The sequence below is a fragment of the Lethenteron reissneri genome, chromosome 13, assembly GCF_015708825.2.
Source record: "Lethenteron reissneri isolate LAM-NWPU_2019-01 chromosome 13, ASM1570882v1, whole genome shotgun sequence".
Taxonomy (NCBI): Eukaryota; Metazoa; Chordata; class Hyperoartia; order Petromyzontiformes; family Petromyzontidae; genus Lethenteron; species Lethenteron reissneri.
This window is the reverse complement of record NC_083791.1, coordinates 7,049,538-7,064,055: the sequence shown is the minus strand read 5'-3', so window position 1 is coordinate 7,064,055 and position 14,518 is coordinate 7,049,538. Positions and strand designations below refer to the sequence as shown.

The following is a 14,518-nucleotide window of genomic DNA, read 5'->3' as shown; positions in this document are numbered from 1 at the left end:
AGTTCGATTGCCATGAGGTAAACAAACTTTGCGTGCAATTAATAGGTTCCTCCAAGGGATGTAAGTCACTTCAGAAGTAGTTCAGTGGTGATACATTCCAGGATCAAGTTCTCTAACACAGGGTGATGTTCTGCTGGCTGCAGAGTTTTCGAACGAACACGTCATCGTCCTGTGACATGATTCCAACAACACAATTGGAATAAACAAAAATGCATTATTAAAATAAACTTCCACTTTATCTTCCAGGCTCTAAACAGCAAACACCTGTTAAGGTTGGCACGGCACATAACGGATTGTGTGGCTTACAGCCAAGCTTGGCTATCTTTGTCTCCAATGCAATGATGCCCAGGGACTCAAATAAGGCCGAGTAGACCTCGCAATAGCCCACGACTCGTTCAGATACCACTTGCCACTGGTAAGTGGCTATTTCTAGGTCTACTCAGCCTGAGTTGAGTCCCTGGGCATCATTGCGGTGGAGACGAAGATAGCCAACTTTGATTGTACACCACTTACCAGTGGCAAGTGGTATCTGAACAAGTCGTGGACAGCTATCAAACCAATATCACAGGAGATTACGGCACAGGAAGCTAACAGCCGTGCCAGCACTTGCACACACAAGCATAGAGCCACTCTCCTTAATTCTACACTCTTGCTACTTATTTGCTCACAGGCTATCTCTGTTTATTCATTGTGGTGCTCACAAGAGACTAAAACTGCCCAATGAGAGAGCTTCACAAAATCGAAGAGGACCTGCACAGAATTGCGGGAGTAAATTGGGTTATGACACCGCAACGCAAGAAGCCAATAAGTATTTGACGCGGGCATCAGTGGGAATACTCAAGTCTGTAAGTACGCGACAATACGGACTTCAAAATACAATTAAAGAGCAACACACTCATCGTCGTCAATACTGCATAATAACATACGACTGAATGGCAGAGTGATGTTTCAGGAAATGCCCATTATTCAGAGAAAAGCTTAAATTTGTCTGTGTCCAAGTTGAGGTGACTCATGGGCACAAACCTAGCAATGTGTTTTACTTCGATGACAAACAAAATAACTTAAAAAGATTGTATTGAGCAACGCATTGCAATGCTATACGGACCAGCAGCACAGCAGCTAGCACATTGCACAATGAAACTCGCGACATGAGTTGAAGTCCCAAACAAGACCAGCGTCAGTGGTCAGTGATATCTAAACCAGTCCTGGCACCAACCCTTCAACCAACCAACACTGACCAGAATGGGTAAAGTATGGTAAAACGAATCACTCCCCCACACCCCCCCTCCCCAATGAATGACAAAACTTGAGGAGGCCTTAATCCAGCATGTGGACTTACATATTCATTTATTTTAAATAACGCTGCTTAACTCTTTAATTTGTGTCATTCACTTATGTTTTCAAAGTTTAAAGCTCTGGTACAATGTATTCACCTTTGTGCAAATTCAACTACGTAAACTCGCTGCTAATTAAGCTAACTGCATGAGCGAAATTTATATTGAAAAAAAACCCAAGCAAATATGTTAGCCAAGAAAGCTGGCTTAGCTGTAGCCAAGCCTTGGCAGTGTAATTCACTCCAAACCCCCCAAGTGGCATTCTGCATTCTGTGTACTCTCCTTTTAATGTAAAGCTACGAGCATGACTATTATAAGTCAAAACGTGCAGGGGTCAAAGGTTGTCCCTGAATGTCCCACCTCCTGCTGTGGAATTTGAACATGGTTCAAGCAGAAAAAGCGTTAAATAATCGGGCGGTGGTTTGAATACTCCCCTTCTCTGTTTAGAGCTTACTTTGCACACAAAAAGATTTTTTGGGCAAAATTTGCATTCAATCTTGAACTCGGCATCCACTTTACTCTATTGACTGGCAACACAGATGGCAATGTAAGAGATGGAAAAGGACTTGGGTGTTTTTTGTTATTCTTGTTCCTCTGGCGAGGTTGCTCCCGGATCTTTCATGGAATTTTCATCTGCGGCAGAGCAATGGCAAAGTTACGCAAGCGCAAAGCTGCATAGGGACTGTGGAATTTCAAGATGGCAGCACCCCCGTGTAGCCCAAGCAAGCTTATTAACCTCCAGCGTCACGGCCCATATAATAAAAAAAAAACAAATCCCTTACTTTTTTTACAAGCATTAACTCATCCGACAAGGATTATTTTTTGTTATATTCTTTAACTGCAATGGGACTACATTGCAAGGGTGATTTAAATGTTGAAAATGTATTAAACACCAAACATGAAGATGTGGCAAAGGCCTGATATTAAGCTTTCACTTGTAGCCCTCAAGTGAATAGACATGAGTGGTTTCTGGAGTAAAAAAAACTTAAATCATAACCCAGAATCTACATTCCTTTAACATCTTCACCATATTTTGGCACTTCTAAGTAAAGCGACACATTCCTTGCATAGGTTTTTGCATTGTTTCACGTTCCAGAAAACTTCCAGGGAAAGTGCAGGAACCAGTCCGCATAGCCTGAGACATAAAAGACCTTTGCACAGACCATAGCATCTGCTGCTCTGGCCATTAGCACAATGGAGGAGATAAGCCCACCCAGACCAAGACAAATCTAACCTGACAAGGCAGTGGGATATACATGCCTTTCACTGTTTCTTACTGAGCCGATCTGCTGGAACACTGTGTACTTAACTGCAGTGTTTACAGCAATGATAAATGCCAACTAAATGTTGATGCATTTATGATATCACAATGACCACCACCACCCACACCATTTTTTTTTACAAATTTAAGCCAAAGTATGTGGGGAATTTTTTATAAAACTAAAATATCCTCACAAGTATTGCAATAGTAAAATGTAAACATTGCTCAATCTGACCATAAATAGGCTGGCTCTATTTAGCATGGCAGCCTGCCTACTCAATCAAAACCATTCTGCCTACTTTGCTTGACCTTGTATTACAAACATCATCAAAGTTTGACATGTCAATAAAAAGTTAACAAACGTTTATTTATCGTGAATGCTGAAAAATATCAAGCTCCGTACCACAATGTATGACATTTCATGAAAAAAAGGACTTGCCAAAACCATACAAAATGTTCTGTTATAGAACATTTGCATACAATACATTAAGTACTTCAAACCCTTGGGGTAAACAGATCAGCAATAACAATTTTTCATGGTTTAAACATCGTCACATGAACGCGCCGCAATTGTGCAACGTGTATTATGTGGTCTCGAATTAATACACGTGTGGCGCATATGGCTCAAAAACAAGCGTGTTTACTTTTCAATTGTACGCCACAATAACCCGTAAAGGGTTTAAATCATTCAAGGAACTGGACAACAGCTGTTGTAGGGCCGTGACTATGTCCCAACTGGTCACAAGTGTTTCGTTGGAAGTGGGTCACTGAATTTAAAATAGAAGTCTGCCCGCTAATAATGTGTAGTGGCCCCTGAAGGCTGCCTGTGGCAAACCAGCTGCCCTGGGTTAGAGGGCAGTCTGCAGATGGCACAAGATGAAAGGAGCAGGAAAAAGAGCAATGGAAATATTAATGTACACACAGGATTTAACTGTTTCACCTGCCTTGCCGAACACAAGGAAGACATTTTATTAAGGGTGGTTTACAGGCCGCACTTGATTTTGCTTTGACTGACATTTGGCAAATTGCAGCCACCAAGATCTGGTCAGCACAGCGTCTTATTACAGCTGTCGCCTCGGATTTCAGCCTTAAAGCAGTTGGACAAATATCTTGGCGGTTGTATGCCCCAGAAATGTTTCCGTTTGGTTGGCTTCAAAAGCAGTGACTAAGACCTTGTAATGTACAAACACCTAACACCCAAACATCACCAACGCGACAGCAAGTGAAATGATGTTGTGTGTGTGTAGAGCCATAAAAGATAAATTTCGCCCTAGGTCCACACCTAAACACACAATATCGTACAAAAAATATACATGCGTACATTAAATATACAATCCGTCCTGCAACTGCAAATGTCTACATAATGGGGTGCATATACGACCAATGGTACATTTGCACACGATACAAGAAATCGTTTACAATGATAATTTTTTTAAAATGTGTGTGTTTTTTTTGCGAATGCAGTGTATAACACTTGAGAGCACAGTTGCTAAACACAGCGGGCGCTTGCTGGGTTGGACTCGAGCAAGGCCAATTCCGTGAGCCACGAACCACATAATGGGGACGCACAATCACAATGCAAAACACCGTACATATTTGTTGAAATGTAAGTGGCCAGGGCAGCGTATTTTAATAGCGTACAAATCCTTTACATTTGAATAATGACAGTGCAGGCACAGAGAAAGCGTGCTATGCATTGTATAGACACCTATTTCAAAAGCGACTGGTTCTCTTAATTTACCGTTACGATGTGTTTTGGAAGAAACATGAAAAAAGCGGATTCATTTATGGTGTGCAAACAGAGGATAGTATATGGTGTGCAAACAGAGGATAGTATATAGTGTACATACAAAAACATGTTAATTAAGAATGGTAGGTTTGGGAAATAGTAGTAAAATGTTAGCCGATTTATTTATTTTTTAAATCTCCAAAACCCACACTAAAATCATCTGCATAAGAATAATATGAAATTACTGATACGCAGCAAAAATCAATATGTTAATTGCCATGCCTTTGGAATACGCACACGCACAAATTGGCCTGTAATGTACCAAGGGGTTAAGAATACCATTTATTGTATTATTCAGTGGTTTCTGGCTTTTTAATGAGAATGGTTATTTTGTATTCCGTACTCGTAAATCATCTCTCGCCGACCCTTTGAGCTACGCACGTCTCTCTGGGGTTGTGAACCCCGTGCGCTTGGAAAGGCCCGTGGGAGAGGGAGGCGCGTTTAAGCTGAGAGGGGAAAATCTAGAGATTAGCATTCTCCTCACTCGCGTGCGTCGCTCCGCGCAAGCCCCGTGCACAAACACGGACGCCAAAAACACAGCGCTAATTAAAACAACCTACACAAATTCACCACGCGGCCACCGCCAACCTCACACCGGAGGGTACGCGCTACAAGCAGTGCGAACAAGGAGAGGAAATGAATTTAAATTATACGAGGGGGTTGGCATATTAAAATAAACACGCAGTCAAATGGGGGGGGGGGGGGGGGGATGGAGTGGAGTCTATTGTGTACGAGTATATATAGCTCAAATCCTGGCTGGGGGTTGATTCAACCCATCATCTCTCTTGAGTCGATAAAACGAATACCACTTTGTGGGGAAGTCGACAGTGGTTGGTTTCTCGGTAGACCCCCCACATCCCCCCCACTGGCCATAGGAAATGTCCATCACTGGAAAGGGCTGTACACAGGAGATGGAGCAGCAAATCACTGCGATGTTTGAGATATCAACTATCACAAGACCAAGTTAATTGCAAGTCCATTATAATTTAAGTATATGGACAGGAAAACATTTCAACGAACAAACCTGTGGCCCTTCATGCTGCGGAGAGATACACAAAACAAACTGTTATGTGCTCAAACGCTTTGGGTCTTTCGGTAAAGTCACGTACTATCTACGTGACTTTACCGAAAGCTTTAAGTCAAGATTTAAACTGTTATGTGCGCGCATATTTTACAATAATGTTGCTATTTAAGCATTATTTGCATCTAAGACACGTACGTAAACTATGTAATGCATTGTGTAACACGCACGCCCAAAGTTCACAATGGGCAAATAAAACCGACGTACGCTGCATTGATAATTAGTTTATATTTTATTCGTATTTAGCAGGCGGAATATGTATTTAATGTGGGTGGTTTCGTGCCAATTAAACAGTTTTCAAATGCGCAGCAATTAAATTTTATAGAATGCATTGAGCATTGCTCTCAGTCAATTCAATATCCATTCTTGGGGGGGGGGGGGGGGGACTACACAAAAATGAAATCCGATGCAAAGGCTCATATACATCAGGGAGACAGATACCATAGTCAAAGGACACACACCAGAGAATTAATGTCCAGGGATATCCCTGCAGGGAGAAATCCTTTCAATATTATGGTATATTGACGTGCACATTATACCATAGAACACACGGACACATACACACTGCAATATTAAAATTGATCATACCTGTTTGAAAGGCAATGATGTAAAACCATTGCGGTTCAAGCATGAAAATGAACAGCAAATACTCTCATTTCTGACCGTACTTCCAGAAATATGGGGATGCGCCAATCTCCTCATGGCATTGATTGCTCATTGATAATCTTTTTTTAAACTAAGCACTGTACGTATAACCATTTTAAGATACACATCATCACCACTGCTCGCACACATGTCACAGGATAGAGTTTAGATGGAGCACGTGAAGGCATTTTGAAGTGTTTGAGGGTTTAGATAATGCAGTCCAGCGAAACCGATTTTATCTAACCTCCTACCACCCGCTGCACATTATCCCCCGCAACCTCAAAACGATTTGCAGACCTTCCTATGATTTCTGTTTGTGCAGATCTTCTCCATACTTCACAGATAATAGGAGTAACCTGCAAGTGGTGGTAAATCTATCACAATATCTACACTGATCATGCAGCTAACCCAGTGAGAATTGGCCCAGATGTGCTACAATATCTTGCTTGTGATTTATCATTCAACCTATTATCTGCACTCAAGTGCTGATAAGTGTACGAACACAGTGTCGACAAATGTATCCTACTATCTGCTTTTTGCGAATAAGAAGAATGCCCCGTACGTCACTTTAAATTAATTTATCTGTAAAAAGAAAATCTGCGCATTTAATCCAAAATTTACCCAGAAGTGGTCTTTCAGTAATACGTCAGTCATTCTATTATCCACATTTATTTATGCTACTTCATTTGGATTAAAGAAGCAAAATGTGAGCCAAAAACACAGATAACAGGGACCCCCACCCCTAGTTTTCCCCTATCAGTGCAAAAAAAGAGGAATTTAACTGTAAACTAATTAAAAATGGCATTGGTTCCAAATGGGTAATTTTTAATGTGGACTGGGATCTAAATGTGAGCTTAAAGAGGTGAGCTAGATCTGGATGGAGTGATTTTGAAAAACTGGCAAAATTAAAAAAGCATCATTGAACAATATGCCTAAAGGAAAATATGTCAATTGGTGCATATTAACTACGATGACAAAAATCAGACACATGGACAGTGCCACAGAAAGCAGAACAAAATCCGAAACATTCAACAACGGGGGACGGAGAGAGACACACGCTAAAAGCCAGAACAGAACAAACGTAGTTCAGAAAAACAAATGCACGGGCAGGACGTCGCTAAGATGAACGATGATGTCCAATGGACAAGACGGGTGGTGATGAAATGGCAGTCAAAATAAGGAAAAACGTCCAACAGGAAGGAGCAGCACAGAGAGATGATGCGACTTGATGAGTGCAAAGGTGCAGAGACGAGACGGACAACGGCATCGGCGAGACCACGAGGGCTGGCGACATGTGGAAGGAAGCCTTCATCCAGCAGTGGATTGATCATGGCTGTTGTCAACAAATATCTAACGCGGAACATAGTCCATGAAAGTCGTGAAGAGGTTGTGGAAAGTATTGATGAATCGTGGTAAAAATAATAAAGAAACAAAAATCAGCATTACTACATTCAGAAACATCATGTTTTGGTGAGTATAACACAATGGTGCAACAAGTACGAAAATTAAGTTGTCTGAAAACCTCACAAAGGTTTCTCTTTTGTGGCGCAAGACACTCGTGAACAACCTGTAAGCCCCGCTCTTTTTCTTTTTAGCACATGTGCTTGTTATTTGGCACAATTAGTGCAGGATGCAGGCTTGGCTTACACAAACAGTCACAAACAATCTGGTCGTTGTCAAAGCCAGACGATACCAGAATGCTTGCGACATCCCATTCCCATGGACACAAGTGGACTTGTGAGTCCTGGAAACACCACTGCACCGACACTTGAAAGTGTAAGGCGTTCTTCTCTCTCTCTCTCTCCGAGAAAGTCAATAACGCAGTTCTTGTACTTAATTAAGGCATGTTCAATGATTTGTAATTAAGACTTTCTTAAAGACATTCTTACCTTAACTAGGTCACCCTTACAAAAGAGATGCAAAGCCTCAATGATTGCATGCCTCTCAGTTGGTTTAAGAAAGCAATGTGAACAAGTATTTCATATGCATAGACAAATTCAGTAGAGTACAGATAAAATAGGCACTTAAGCCACCTCCATCAATGACCATCCTCTTACCATCTATTTCCTGGATACGTAACGAAGGAAAAACACTTATAAACTAATTAAAGTTCATTCAGGCAGACAGGCCTTATCAATTCGACTGTGTTGCACTGTTTTTTTTTCCAATTGTGGATATGTGCATAGTCTATCCAGTAGCACGACTCTATGAACTATGACCAGGTATTTTCTTATTTCGTGTAGATGGCAGATTAATATTGGGGGGTGGGGGGCAGCGTGGTCATCTTGACTCCACACGTGACCAATCTGAATATAACGTGTGACCAATGCAAAATGTAATCCATGTTGCCAGTGGGGCCAAATCATTTCATGAAGCCCTATCCATTAGAGGGGAGGCTAGTGGTGGGGGGGGGGGGGATATTGGGCAAGATGCATGGTCATCGTGCCAGAACTATTTGCTGGAGCAGGCCGTCATGTGCTTGAATCACGGTCAAACTGACCACGCACATAATACGAGCGCACCCCCAGGGCCTCCTTCTAAAACAGGATATGTGCTGATGCATCACAGCTAAATGCAGTGGCTTAGTACGAGAACACATTACACATTGAGTCATTAAATTAATAATCATCGCAGGAACACTTACGCAAAACCCCAAAGAACACCAACTGGTTCAAAAGTCGCTTATAAGTGGGCACAAACCCTTCTTACACATTTCGTGAAATCTGTGAAATATGATTTTTAAAAGAAAAGAAATAAGATGCTGAAAATAGAACTCCTGAATGAAAAAAGAATATTATCTTCAAAACAAATTTGAAACGGGTCCAAAAAAAACCCTGGAATCAAAACTGAAAACCTAGTTAAAATACAGACAGATTAACCTCGTAGCCGCACGCATAAATTTCGCAATAACGCTCAGTATGCTTTGGGAAAAGTGTTAGAAGTGGTGGTTTCTATTCACCTAGGTAGCATTGGGTAATTAAAGGTAATACATGCCATGCATGGTCACATTTTAATAACGTGGCACTAAAGCACATAAAACACTCATTTAAGTGCTGTATGAAAAAAAAGGTATTTTTCAGGGTCAACGGTAGGTCACGCGTGTCAAAATATCAAGGCCCATGCTCAATGAAACTAGAATCTTGGGAGGTTTCTTGCTGCCCACCAAATTCAATAGTCTAAGCAGATTAGGTCCAAAGATAAAAAAAAACACATCTCGATGTAAGAGCAAGACAGTAGTTAGCGGGCTGAGGCGGGAACAGAGCTTAGCGTACCGGCAGCTTTGCTCACGTGTGAATATCGTCGCATCACTAACATCAGCATTCTGCGGAGCTGGCTTTAGCATCCCTATGAAGGTCGAAATGCGTCACACTATGCTCGCTTCCAAGCCTAATTTTTTTTCTCTCTCTCACCCCTATCATTGCAAGCGTGTATAGTTCAAATGCCAGAAGAAAAATAATGATAATAATACTGCATTAAGGGAGGGGGGGGGATCCGTCTATTGCGAAGACAATGGTAAATATATTTAAGACGCAACAAGTTGTTTTTTTCATCTGGGATAATTTACAGCTACGAACTGGCTGATAAACATATACAGTGGACTGTGCTTAACTCCCTGCAAACACTGCCAAACCCCCATTGCAACCCTTTGTTTGCCTTTTGTTCCGACTGCTTTGCCCGGGCAGAGGGAAAGACGCATGTTGCTTTGTCAGCTCAACGCATTCACGTTTATAAATCCAGATATTTGGTTTTAAAAGATACGTGAACATCGATGCATTAAAAAAAGGTAACGTAAACCAAATCGTGTTTCTGCGAGTGTAATGGCTTTGGTTAATTCTATTGAAATGCCTCGACATCGCTATCACGAAACAAAATAAATAAAAGCCAAACCGTTCTCATTGCTCCGATGTGCCAGACATATTGTACTGGAAACGTTTCCAATATTGAATTGCTTTGTCGTAGTAAAGTGCGACCCCCACACTGCGCCAAATATCTTAAAGCATAAAGCAGATCAATAAAACGCAAAAGTGCATTGGGCTTGAACACATTTTTCCTGCTTGGGGGGGGGGGGGAAGTGTCAACACCATCCAAATTTAAAGAGTAAGATAAACATAAATGTGCTTTTTCTGCCTTACATACCTGAATCGCGAACTAAACAGAACACAGGTTACACCGCTGCACAAAGGCAAACTGTGAAATACACGTACACTACGATGCCCCGAATGCTGGAAGCGCATGCCATCGCAAGGCAAACTCTCGTAAGATGGAACGGGTTAACGCATGCATGGCAGTACATCTTCAATTGCTTTGTTTCTGCACATTACAGTCGTGGGCCCTTTTAAGTCCCGGGGCAGCTGTTCCTCACAGGCTCATTTAATGAGGTGGTGGCTCTCGGCTTGCTAGTCATCTGTCAGCCTTGCAGAGATGTTATCAGTGACAAGATGCTTCCCCTTATAATGGGAAGCTATCCATCCCGCACCGATGCTGCCTACTGCCTTTCATGTTGGCACTTGGAGGTGCTAGAGGACAAAGCAGGGTTAGGATGGGAAAGTCGGAGGCGGCAGTGTTTCCCTACTGTAAAGTCATTATCCGTTCGATGGGAGGGGAAGATGTGTGTGCAGTACATGCTAAATTTAGCCGTAAAACAGCTGAGGCTGACACTAAGCATTCTACACTGGGAAACTAGTTTCAACAAAGAAAAAAGGATGATTCATTTTCACGAATTCTGTGAATGTCCCGTATAAAAAAAATACTTTTTTTAATGTATGGTACACATTTGAATAAGCTTCGACAACAACGATACGCATTGCACAAATCTTAGATAACACACTTCCGTTCTCTGTAAAGCAGTAATGCAGACAGGATACCAAAACATTTTACAGTGGCATTTTCTTTACAAACTGGCAACGTTGAGAAAAACAACAACTTAAATCCGTAACCCGTTGCCACAACCTGTATTCTGTAAATCTCCCCGTGAATTCTCACTGGAGGCTGTAACACGAGACAAGGCAGCTTTAATCTGCAGTCAGCCACCGGAAAGCATGGTCAGCATGGAATGTCAGAGTTTTTTACCCAGGCCAAATGCACATTTGGGTGGGGGGCAGTGCGTAGAACAGTGGACAATTGAAACGGACAAAAAAGTTCGGGCGATATTTTTAACACTTTCCTCCATTCTATTGCAATGAGGTCAAATCGAATATTCTGCCCGGTTCGTAAAGTATCACAAACGAAGATACATTCTGTCCTCCGAAAAACACACGTGTTCACAGTCTGGAACTATGGCCTTTTTGTAGCCAATGTTTACATTGCATAAGTTAATAAGTATAACGTATCTCTTTTACTGAATACATTTCATGCCCCACCCCACTCCCTTCTCTTCCCTCTTTACTATGAGGGATGAACCCTTGATGAATGCCAAAGACTGAGCCACAAAGCAACAAGACACAACGGGAATCCTTACAATTGTGAATTAAAAAGTGAGGCATGAGAACGCCGCTCACCCAGGCTGGTAGCACTGTACATACAAAGAGCTCGAGGAGGACGAAGGGAGGGGTGTTCCAGTTTTCAGTGGGGTAGGTCAAGCGAGGCCTGACCCCTGGCTGCTGAAAGGGACCCTGAATGGGCTGAATTTCTGGGCAGTCAGCAGGGAATGGGCTGGGAACTGGGATTACTGAGCGGCCTGGAAATGGAAACCGCTGCCCCTGCGTCTCCGGCCAGAGCCATTGGGGGGAGGGCGACGACGGTGGTGGTGGTGGTGGAGGGGGAAGGGTTAATACTTTCAAGCTCCGGTCTCTTTTATTGTTGTAAGCTGGCTTTATTATGTTAGTGGCTTTACAGTTGTTTGGAAAACAACATTCCCAAATGCGCCACATTACGATCTCTGCCGAGGCAGGCGTTCTGCGTAATATTTACCGCCAGTTCGGTCACACCGATTGGGTGCACCTTGTTCTCCCGTTTCTGCGTATTTTTTCCCTTTGTATTTTCGCAAAAGTCTCTCGTGCCAAAAGAGAGTCAATTTATTTAAATCATTGGCCTTTACCTGGAAACTGAACTAAGTCGAATGCACACGATAAAACATTATGTAATGCTGCGGCACGTGTGAGTTACGGGGTATTGCACTTCAAGCTTTATTCTCTAAGTGACACATGCAATATATAACATGTCGTAATGATTAAATCTATATTGTCAATTTCCTTTGAAAAAATGTTTGATTATCCTATTCGTTTCTCATTGCACGTTATTGTAACCGATAAAAACTCGAGCAATATTTTTGCAAATTAAAACACATGTCGTGTGTGCATAGGTCACGATGCAAACTTTCCCAAAAACTTCCAGACTCGCCATAATCACACTTAATGGCTGGTAGGCAACGAAAAACAAACTTTGCATGCGCCCGTGAACGAATTAAACGGCTTCAAAGAAGATTGAGAACAGCTGTTTTGGCCATTTGACCCAATAAACTCATCTACTGTTACTGCGCAACTATGCGGTACATCCGAACCCTCGACCAAAAGGAGCCAATTTAGACGTCTGCACAATATGCTCGAGTGGGCATTCCTCGAAAACACTGGCCAATTGTTCACCGTACCACAGATAAAGTAAATGCTCAAAGAAAACACAACTAACCTAATAGCCTTAAAGGTACCTGCTCCTGAACTAACGTTTGGGGAATACTGTATTTATTTAATCTATAACATATACTTCTGTAAGGTTGTTCTTTTTTCTCTCTCTCTCTCTCTCTAATTGTATAAGGCAATGCCATTTTATAATGATTGTTGATAAAGTATATTTTACATAACATTTGGCATCACATACATGCGTAATTGTACACTTCAGTATGTACATAATGGCCCATTAAATCAACATAGAATGGATAGGATATTTCACGCAGATTAGTATCACTTCACGTTGGTTATGAGTTTCCTTCAAGTGAGTCGGAGATCAAAAGTGGGAAAACCATGACAGTTGCTTACGAGTTCTATCATAGGCAGAAAAAGCACGCTACTGAGCATTCTTACGTAAACCCACAAATAACAGTGGCAGTAGCGGTGGGGGGCGGGGGGGGCGAAGGAGGGTGGTAAGAACCACAAAATAACACAAAAGATCAATTTCAAACTACCCCTGATGAGGGCTGGCATGTGCTGCCCAGTTTAGCGGCAAAGTCTATGCGAAGTGCCGGAAGGGCAAGGCCAACATCTGGAGCAGCCTGCAGACACAATCATCGGGCTGGCCTGGCCTGGCCTGGGACATTGAACACAGTCCACTTGATGATGCCACAGAAGTAGCACGGAGTCGAACAACAAGTGTCTCAAGCACAGCAGGCACACGACCTGTGTACGCTGCTGAGCAAGTGACTCACAACATTAAAATAAAGTAAAAACCATTAAAAAAACCCACAGTGGTATTATTTCGGGGGATTTGAAAAAAAAAGTTTTTTTGTACTTAAATACATCTGTTATTTAAGCACTCTGGAAAGAACAATTTGCTGAAGTACATCCTGTCTGATTCATAACTTTGCTATGTCAAATAAACCTTTTTTTTCGATAAACCATCTGTTGGAAGTTTATATAAATAACTACACGCATGCCTTAAACTCCTTTCAATGTCCAATGAAGCACCCGACTTTCAAACCACAGCTCTTAAAATGCCTATACGGTAGCATTTGTAATGTAAGATTTATTTTACGCAAAAACATGCTCGTGCTTTGTTAACAAATTAAAATATGCCCAGAGGAGAATTATTCCTGGCCAAATTACCCATAATAGGGACATGCTAAGTCTACTCTAATGCATCCTATAACCTGATACCCGGAGGCCTAAGGCAATGCCACTTCACTTACCCAATGGCCAGAGTGGCTAATGCCACTCCAATAACTACTGCACACCACATCAGCTAATGTACAAATGGATTATGAGCTGTGAATGACAAAGCTACAAAGGATTAGTCAATTCTCATTTGGCATATCTGTGCGGGTTATGTCACAAACGCTTCTACAGTTAAGTCATCATTGTATGAGCTATGCGAAATGCTTTATTATTTCATATTTATATTGTACAGATATCAGATTACATCTCATTGAGTCTAAAAATATTTGTTTCAAAGGAGACCTAAGACTACGAAGCAACCAAATGAAACTGCACAACACAACACTGATGTTGAATACCACAACTAATAAATATGTAATGCATTCAGCCAAACCACACCTTACTCGTACATTTGTGTAAGAAACATAAGCGTGCAGCGAGAGATTGTTGTCGAAACACGTGAAACGTGTTTTTTTTTTCAAAGGCACCGATGTTTCTCTGACATTGCATCGCACATCTGAAATCCTCCGCTCTTTACACCCAAACCAGATGTGGTCACGAAGCAGCAGCCACAAGTCGCGTGTCGCAGTTCGGTTTTAATGTCGT

General features: G+C 41.9%; 1 protein-coding gene across 5 annotated transcripts in view; it reads right to left on the bottom strand.

Annotated features, from left to right (window-relative positions):
- The window catches only part of LOC133342055 (zinc finger and BTB domain-containing protein 16-A-like), a 64,398-nt gene that overhangs the window by 14,194 nt on the left and 35,686 nt on the right, over positions 1–14,518 (bottom strand). The gene's annotated exons all lie outside the window — the stretch shown is intronic.